The 7,416-nt window shown below is 37.3% G+C and overlaps 1 non-coding gene across 1 annotated transcript; it reads left to right on the forward strand.

The window, feature by feature from the left end:
• Window positions 1–3,744: 3,744 nt before the first annotated feature.
• Window positions 3,745–3,852, forward strand: LOC112739002 (small nucleolar RNA R71). Its single transcript, XR_003169945.1, has one exon. It is a non-coding gene; the product is annotated as a small nucleolar RNA R71 (small nucleolar RNA).
• Window positions 3,853–7,416: the final 3,564 nt, after the last annotated feature.

Here is a 7,416-nt window from a genome sequence, read left to right on the forward strand (position 1 = left end):
AAACTAATGAAAACATCCCTAAAAGTAACTTGATCCTACTAAAAACATACTAAAAACAATGCCAAAAAGCGTATAAATTATCCGCTCATCACAACACCAAACTTAAATTGTTGCTTGTCCCCAAGCAACTGAAAATCAATTAGGATAAAAAGAAGAGAATATACTATAAATTCCAAACTATCAATGAAACATAGCTCCAATTAAATGAGCGGGACTTATAGCTTTTTGCCTCTTGAATAGTTTTGGCATCGTACTTTATCCATTGAGGTTCAGAATGATTAGCATCTATAGGAACTCAGAGTTCAGATAGTGTTATTGATTTTTCTAGTTCAGTATGATGATTCTTGAACACAGCTATTTTATGAGTCTTGGCCGTGGCCCTAAGCACTTTGTTTTCCAGTATTACCACCGGATACATAAATGCCACAGACACATAATTAGGTGAACCTTTTCAGATTGTGACTCAACTTTGCTAAAGTCCCCAATTAGAGGTGTCCAGGGTTCTTAAGCACACTCTTTTTTTGCTTTGGACCTTGACTTTAACCGCTCAGTCTCAAGTTTTCACTTGACACCTTCACGCCACAAGCACATGGTTAGGGACAGCTTGGTTTAGCCGCTTAGGCTAGGATTTTATTCCTTTAGGCCCTCCTATCCACTGATGCTCAAAGCCTTGGGATCCTTTTTATTTACCCTTGCCTTTTGGTTTTAAGGGTTATTGGCTTTTTGCTCTTGCCTCTTGGTTTTAAGAGCTTTTGGCTTTTTCTGCTTGCTTTTTCTTTCTATATATTTATTTATTTATTTATTCTGCAAGCTTTGTTCTTTGCTGCTTTTTCTTGCTTCAAGAATCATTTTTATGATTTTTCTGATTATCAAATAACATGTCTCCTTGTCATCATTCTTTCAAGAGCCAACATATTTAACATTCTTAAACAACAACTTCAAAAGACATATGCACTGTTCAAGCATTCATTCAGAAAACAAGAAGCATTGTCACCACATCAATATAATTAAACTAAGTTCAAGGATAAATTCAAAACTCATGTACTTCTTGTTCTTTTGAATTAAAACATTTTTCATTTAAGAGAGGTGATGGATTCATAGGACATTCATAACTTTTAAGACATGGTTACTAACTACTAATGATCATGTAATGAAGACACAAACATGGATAAGCACTTAACATAGAAAACGAAAAACAGAGAAAGTAAGAACAAGGAATGAGTCCACCTTAGTGATGATGGCATTTCCTTCTTGAGGAACCAATAATGTTCTTGAGCTCTTCTATGTCTATTCCTTGCCTTTGTGGCTTGATTCCTAGTGATTTTTGGTATTTCTATCCTCAGTTGCTTCCAATAACCATGTGGAGGGAAGTGCATCCCCTGAGGTATCTCAGGGATCTCTTGATTTGCGGCCACATGTTCTACCACTGAGCTATAGATCCTTTACATAATTGTTTTACCACACCAAACTTAGAATGTTTCTCGCCCTCGAGCAAAAGAAGAAGGAATAGATGAAGAAGAAGATGTGGAAAAAACTAGGATTATGAGGAAGGAAGGTGGGGATCCTGTGGGGTCCACAGATCCTGAGATGATCCTGTAAGGTCCACAGATCTTGAGGTGTCAAGGCATTTACATCCCTGCACCAATTTAGGCATGCAAAATGCCCTTGCACACAACTCTGGGCGTTCAGTGCCAGGTTGGTGCCCATTTTGGGCGTTCAACGCCCATTTGTTGCCCATTTCTGGCGTTGAACGCCAGAACCATGCTTGTTCTGGGCGTTCAGCGCCAGCTCCTCTCTAGGGTGCAATTCTGGCATTCAGCGCCCAGAAGATGCCCATTTTGGGCGTTCAGCGCCCAGATACTGCCCATTTTTGGCGTTCAGCGCCAGAACCATGCTCTGTTCTAGCGTTGAACGCCAGGCAGATGCTTTCTCCAGGGTGTGATTTTTCTTCTGCTGTTTTTGATTCTGTTTTCAATTTTTATATTTATTTTGTGACTCTACATGATCATGAACCTATAAAGACATATAACTAAGAAAAATATAGTTAGATAAATAAAAATTGGGTTGTCTCCCAACAAGCGCTTCTTTAATGTCAGTAGCTTGACAGTGGGCTCTCATGGAGCCTCACAGATGTTCAGAGCTTTGTTGAGACTCTCCAACACCAAACTTAGAGTTTGACTGTGGGGGATTTGTTTGACTCTGCTTTGAGAGAAGCTTTTTCTACTTCCTCTCCATGGATGCAGAGAGAGATCCTTGAGTTGTAAACACAAGGTTGTCCTTATTTAATTGAAAGATCAATTATCCTCTGTCCACATCAATCACAGCTCTTGCTGTGGCTAGAAAAGGTCTTCCTAGGATGATGGATTCATCCTCTTCCTTCCCAGTATCTAAGACTATGAAATCAGCAGGGATGTAAAGGCCTTCAACCTTTACTAACACGTCCTCTACTTGTCCATAAGCCTGTTTTCTTGAATTATCTGCCATCTCTAATGAGATTTTAGCAGCTTGCACCCCATAGATTCCCAGTTTCTCTATTACAGAGAGGGGCATGAGGTTTATCCCTGAACCAAGATCACACAGAGCATTAAAGATCATGGTGCCTATGGTACAAGGTATTATGAACTTTCCAGGATCCTGTCCCTTCTGAGGCAGTGTCAGTTGATCCTAATTACTTAGTTCATTGGTGAACAAGGGAGGTTCATCTTCCCAAGTCTCAATACCGAATAATTGGGCATTTAGCTTCATGATTGCACCAAGGAACTTGGCAGCTTGCTCTTCAGTAACATCCTCATTCTCTTCAGAAGAGGAATACTTATCAGAGCTCATGAATGGCATAAGTAGGTTTAATGGAATCTCTATGGTCTCTAGATGAGCCTCAGATTCCTTTGGTTCCTTAGAGGGAAACTCCTTATTGATCACTGGACGTCCCAGGAGGTCTTCCTCCTTGGGATTCACGTCCTCTCCTTCCCTTACAGGTTCGGCCATGATGCTTATGTCAATGGCCTTGCACTCTCCTTTTGGATTCTCTTCTGTATTGCTTGGGAGAGTACTAGGAGGGATTTCAGTGATCCTTTTACTCAGCTGGCCCACTTGTGCTTCCAAATTTCTAATGGAAGACCTTGTTTCATTCATGAAACTCACAGTGGCCTTAGATAGATCAGAGACTAAGTTTGCTAAGCTAGACAGATTCTGCTCAGAATTCTCTGTCTGTTGCTGAGTGGATGATAGAAAAGGCTTGCTATTGCTAAACCTGTTTCTTCCACCATTATTAAAGCCTTGTTGAGGCTTTTGATCCTTCCATGAGAAATTTGGATGATTTCTCCATGATGAGTTATAGGTGTTTCCATAAGGTTCACCTAAGCAATTCACCTCTGCTATTGCAGGGTTCTCAGGATCATAAGCTTCTTCTTCAGAAGATGCCTCTTGAGTACTGTTGGATGCAGCTTGCATTCCATTCAGACTCTGGGAAATCATATTGACTTGCTGAGTCAATATTTTGTTCTGAGCCAATATGGCATTCAGAGTATCAATTTCAAGAACTCCCTTCTTCATAGGCGTCCCATTACTCACAGGATTCCTCTCAGAAGTGTACATGAACTGGTTATTAGCAACCATGTCAATGAGTTCTTGAGCTTCTGCAGGCATTTTCTTTAGGTGAATGGATCCACCTGCAGAAGTATCCAATGACATCTTTGATAACTCAGACAGACCATCATAGAATATATCCAGGATGGTCCATTCTGAAAGCATGTCAGTAGGACACTTTTTGGTCAGTCCTTTGTATCTTTCCCAAGCTTCATAGAGGGATTCACCTTCTTTCTGTCTGAAGGTCTGAACGTCCACTCTAAGTTTACTAAGCTTTTGAGGAGGAAAGAACTTGGCTAAGAAAGCCGTGACCAGCTTATCCCAAGAGTTCAGGATATCTCTGGGTTGAGAGTCCAACCACACTCTAACTCTGTCTCTTACAGCAAAAGGGAAAAGCATGAGCATGTAGACTTCAGGATCTACTCCATTAGTCTTAACAGTATCACAGATCTGCAAGAATTCAGTTAAGAACTGAAAGGGATCTTCAGATGGAAGTCCATGAAACTTGCAGTTTTGTTGCATTAGAGAAACTAGCTGAGGTTTCAGCTCAAAGTTGTTTGCTCCAATGGCAGGAATGGAGATGCTTCTTCCATGTAAATTGAAATTAGGTGCAGTAAAGTCACCAAGCATTCTCCTTGAATTATTATTATTTTCGGCTGCCATCTCCTTTACTTGTTCGAAATTTTCAATAAGGTTGTCTCTGGATTGTTGTAATTTAGCTTCTCTTAGTTTCCTCTTCAGAGTCCTTTCAGGTTCTGGATCAGCTTCAACAAGAATGCCTTTTTCCTTGTTCCTGCTCATAAGAAAGAGAAGAGAACAAGAAAATAAGAGGAATCCTCTATGTCACAGTAAAGAGGTTCCTTATTGTTAGTAGAAGAAGAGAAAAATTCGAACACAGATGGAAGAGCGGGTTCGAATTTGGTGAGTGATGTGAGGAAGAGATGTTAGTAGATGAATAAATAAATAGAATAAGATGAGAGAGAAGGAGAATTTTCGAAAATTATTTTTGAAAAAGAGTTAGTGATTTTCGAAAATAGTTTTTGAAAAATGTTAGTAATTTTCGAAAATTAAAATTTAAAAATTGAAATAATTAGTTAATTAAAAAGAAATTTTGAAAAAGAGGGAGATATTTTCGAAAATTAGAGAGAGAGAGTTATTTAGGTAGTTTTGAAAAAGATAAGAAACAAACAAAAAGTTAGTTAGTTAGTTGAAACAATTTTTAAAATCAATTTTGAAAAGATAAGAAGATAAGAAGTTAGAAAAGATATTTTGAAATCAAATTTTTGAAAAAGATAAGATAAGAAGATATTTTTGAAAAGATATGATTGAAATTAGTTTTGAAAAAGATTTGATTTTTTTTAAATCACAATTAATGACTTGATTCACAAGAAATCACAAGATATGATTCTAGAACTTAAAGTTTGAATCTTTCTTAACAAGTAAGTAACAAACTTGAAATTTTTGAATCAAAACATTAATTGATGATGTTATTTTCGAAAATATGATGTAAAATTAAGAAAAAGATTTTTGAAAAATATTTTTGAAATTTTCGAAAATAACTAAAAAAATTGAAGAAAGATTATATTTTTGAAAAAGATTTTGAAAAAGATAAGATTTTTTTTTAATTGAAAATTTGATTTGACTCATAAAAACAACTAGATTTTAAAAATTTTTGAAAAAGTCAAATCTAATTTTCGAAATTTTAAGAGAGAAAAAGGAAAAGATATTTTTTTTTATTTTTGAATTTTTATGATGAGAGAGAAAAACAAGAAAAATGATGCAATGCATGAAAGTTATGGATCAAAACAATGAATGCATGCAAGAATGCCATGAATGTCAAGATGAACACCAAGAACACTTTGAATGTCAAGATGAACACCAAGAACATATTTTTGAAAAATTTTTAATGCAAGGAAAACATGCAAGACACCAAACTTAGAATTCTTTAATGCTTAGACACTAAGAATTCAAGAATGCATATGAAAAACAAGAAAAGACACAAAACATGCAAATGCAAAGATCAAACAAGAAGACTTACCAAGAACAACTTGAAGATCATGAAGAACACTATGAATGCATGAGAATTTTTGAAAAATGCAAGATGCACATGCAATTGACACCAAACTTATAACATGACTCAAGACTCAAACAAGAAACACAAAATATTTTTTATTTTTATGATTTTATGATTTTTTTTTTGTATTCTTATTTTAAAATTTTTGAAAATCATTTTGAAAAAGAAAAAATAAGGATTCCAAAATTTTTAATATGAATTCCAGGAATCTTATTGGTGCACAAATTGTGAATCACACTTTTCACAACTCGTACCACTAACCAGCAAGTGCACTGGGTCGTCCAAGTAATACCTTACGTGAGTAAGGGTCGAATCCCACAGAGATTGTTGGATTGAAGCAATCTATGGTTATTTTGTAAATCTTATTCAGGAAGTCAATTATGTTTATCAGTTGAATTGTAAATAGACAAGAGAGCATGGATTAAAGGTTACTTGTTATGCAGTAATGGAGAATATGTTGGAGTTTTGGAGATGCTTTGTCTTCTGAATCTCTGCTTTCCTCTGTCTTCTTGTTCACGCACGCACGTCCTCCTATGGCAAGCTGTGTGTTGGTGGATCACCGTTGTCAATGGCTACCTTCCATCCTTCCAGTGAAAACTACGCTCACGCGCTCTGTCACAGCACGGCTAATCACCGGTTGGTTCTCGATCCGGTTGGAATAAAATCCCTTGATTCCTTTGCGTTTGTCACTAACGCCCAGCCTTCAGGAGTTTGAAGCTCATCACAGTCATTCAATCCTTGAATCCTACTCGGAATACCACAGACAAGGTTTAGACTTTCCGGATTCTCATGAATGCCGCCATCAATTCTAGCTCATACCATGAAGATTCTTGATTAAGAGATCTAAGAGATACTCATTCAATCTGATATAGAACGGAGGTGGTTGTCAGGCACACGTTCATGGGTTGAGAATGGTGATGAGTGTCACAAATCATCACCTTCATCACAGTTAAGCGCGAATGAACATCTTAGATAGGAACAAGCGTGTTTGAATAGAAAACAGAAATACTTGCATTAATTCATCGAGACACAGCAGAGCTCCTCACCCCCAACAATGGAGTTTAGAGACTCATGCCGTCAAAGAGTACAAAGTTTAGATCTAAAAATGTCATGAGATGCAAAATAAGTCTCTAAAAGTTGTTTAAATACTAAACTAGTAGCCTAGGTTTACAAAAAATGAGTAAACTATGATGGATGATGCAGAGATCCACTTCTGGGGCTCACTTGGTGTGTGCTGGGCTGAGATTTAAGTAATTCACGTGCAGAGACCATTTGTGGAGTTGAACGCCAGTTTTTGTGCCAGTTTGGGCGTTCAACTCCAGCTTTTGATCCTATTCTGGCGCTGGACGCCAGAATTGGGCAGAGAACTGGCATTGAACGCCAGTTTACGTCGTCTATCCTTGTGCAAAGTATGGACTATTATATATTGATGGAAAGTCCTGGATGTCTACTTTCCAAAGCAATTGGAAGCATGCCATTTCGAGTTCTGTAGCTCCAGAAAATCCACTTTGAGTGCAGGGAGGTCAGAATCCAACAGCATCAGCAGTCCTTTTTCAGCCTGAATCAGATTTTTTTTGCTCAGCTCCTTCAATTTCAGCCAGAAAAATACCTGAAATTACAGAAAAACACACAACTCATAGTAAAGTCCAGAAATATGAATTTTTCCTAAAAACTAATGAAAATAGACTAAAAACTAACTAAAACATACTCAAAACTATATGAAATTAACCCCAAAAAGCGTATAAAATATCCGCTCA

The sequence above is a fragment of the Arachis hypogaea genome, chromosome 13 (genome assembly GCF_003086295.3).
Source record: "Arachis hypogaea cultivar Tifrunner chromosome 13, arahy.Tifrunner.gnm2.J5K5, whole genome shotgun sequence".
NCBI lineage: Eukaryota > Viridiplantae > Streptophyta > Magnoliopsida > Fabales > Fabaceae > Arachis > Arachis hypogaea.